We start from the raw sequence: 2,627 nt of genomic DNA on the forward strand, positions 1-2,627 counted from the left end.
AATAATTTAATGATTAATTAATCAATTGACAAATAATTTATGGTCAGTGTAGCAGTTCTATCCATCGAATATATAATGATGAATGGAAATGAACAGCAAGAATATAATTTGACGATACAGACACGATAACGTAGGGAGGCCGCTCTCGTCCTGAGAATGGCCTCAAAGTGAGGTACGTGCCCTTCCACAAAAATCTGTGACGCCCTGCAACCCCTTGATATGCAACCCGAAGAATTGAAGAATTTTATTAGTTATATTTATATTTAATTTTGTGAAGCAAATCCATTCCTGATATATGTATAGGTACATACATAAGTTTCAGCAGTATTTTATATAAAATACAATTCCAAATTATCATTTGTACCAACGACATTTTGCAAGTTTTATTCGCGAATCTTTGATATTTGACAGTCAATTACCTGCGTTCCTAGTAAATTATAATATTTTATATTCAGCATTGTTAATTCGGGTAGAAAAATTAAGTTGAATATACCTATATTCAACTTAATTTTTACTATATATTAGATATTATATATATTAGATATTATATAATACCTATATAATATCTAATATATAATTTCGAAAGAGACTTTTTGTAAGTGTTGGTTCGTAGAAGCCGTGCCGTTAAATTTAATAAAAACAAATGAATATTCAAATAAATTTAAATAAAATAAAACTATTCAAAGAAATTAAATATAATGTTTATTATTACATAGATTAGCCATGTTTAAACGGTTTATATTACAGATACCGAGCGAAGCCGGGTAAAACCACCAGTGTTAATTTAAAAAAAAGCTAAATTTTTATTTTTTCAATTTAATAATCCACCTAAGCCCGCTTTAAAGGTCAAGGAATTTGACCCTTAAAGCCCTCAACATGAGGCCACCCCCCCCCCCCCAACGAATACAGTCTAAGAGACCCTTTCGTCGGAGAACGAGACGGTTGTTCATGAATATCGCACAAGAACAACCGCACATCATTGTTCTAATAAAAAAACCACACTGCACATAACCAAGTACAAAATAAACAACAACGCATGAACACGTAAAGCGCGCATGCTTTAGGAAATCTAGGAGCACACCTCAAGTAAACATTTAATAATCAAAAACAGAAAAATTGGGGGCTTCGCAACGCCCATTATCTATGGTGCCCTAGTATACGTGTCTAGTCTGCTGTACCATTGAGCCGGCCCTGGTCCCAGGTACTCGTCTGTCAAAAATCATGCAAAGTTATCTCATTTTGAATAGATTTGATGTGTAATTGGTATTTATAAGTGAGTTGAAACGTGACAGCTTGTTTTTATTTATTGTCTGAATCATTTAAGTAAATATGTAAATATATTTAATATATACACAATGCTTCATGTCTCTTGTTTGCAGACGACGTTAAACTATTCTTTGCTGTTAAGGATGAGAGGCAAGCCTCTCTCCTTCAAGCAGATATTAACGCTATTTTAGAGTTCAGTTCCAATTTAGGGCTTGAACTGAATACTAGTAAATGTGCCATTATGAGTTATGGACGTGCGAATTCACTCTATTGTCACGGATATTCCATTGGATCCGTATTGTTGAAGCGTGTGGAATCTATGGTCGACTTGAGTATCACTTTTGATCCTCAATTCACCTTTCACAACCACATCAAGACAGTCGCTGACGTTTCCTTTCGTCAACTTAGATTTGTCTTGAGATATGCTGGATTATTCTCCAACCCCTTGTCTTCTCGCTTGCTTTTCAACTCGCTTGTTAGAAGTAAGCTAGAGTATAATGCGATTGTGTGGAATCCGCATAAATCAAACTACTCTCTAATTATCGAAAAAGTGCAAAAAGCATTTCTTCGTTTTCTTTATAAGAAAGAGTATGGGTACTACCCATATCTCTATCCTACTCCTTTCCTTTTGGGCATGCTTGCGTATAATTCCCTTGAACTTCGGAGAAACTTCTCGTTAATTCGTTTCAAGCTATTGCGTGGTAATACGTCATGCTCGTTGTTGCTGGAACAGTTGGGACTTTATGTCCCTAATATTTATGTGCGTGGTAGACATCATCATTTGATGGTTGTACCTGCTGCTCGCACAGTTCTTTTTCGAATGACTCCCATTCCAAGAGCTATTCGACTTCTCAATGAAATCGTTGCTGCCGTCCCTGAATGTGATAGTTTCCACCTTGGGGAGCGTAGATTATCGGATGTTATTTTAACATATTTATCTGGTAACCTGCACTCATCATTACTTTCTTAATTTGAATGTGATGTATGAGTGGAATCTTAATCTACTCTCTTCCATTTGGGCCTCGCTGTGATTTTATTTTTTTTATTTACTTTTTCTTTCTCCTTTGTACATTTTTATGCACTATTTTAATTGTATTATTATTATCCTTGTGTTACTTTTTTATTATTATTTTATTTTACCATGTTTTCTGCTTTTTAATTTTTCTGTTTTTCACTAATTTTACTTGTAATTATATTATCTTCCTGTAATGCCACAATGGTTCAAAACTATTAATAAATAAATAAATAAATATTTACAATTGCCCGATATCCCAGTAGATGAAGTGCGAAAATTCATTCAAGCGGTTGTATCCGATGAAGGGAATGTCGGCCATGTTTACAAACAGTCTGGCAAATCGAAT

This window comes from Arctopsyche grandis, chromosome 12 (genome assembly GCF_051622035.1).
Source record: "Arctopsyche grandis isolate Sample6627 chromosome 12, ASM5162203v2, whole genome shotgun sequence".
In the NCBI taxonomy this organism is placed as follows: domain Eukaryota; kingdom Metazoa; phylum Arthropoda; class Insecta; order Trichoptera; family Hydropsychidae; genus Arctopsyche; species Arctopsyche grandis.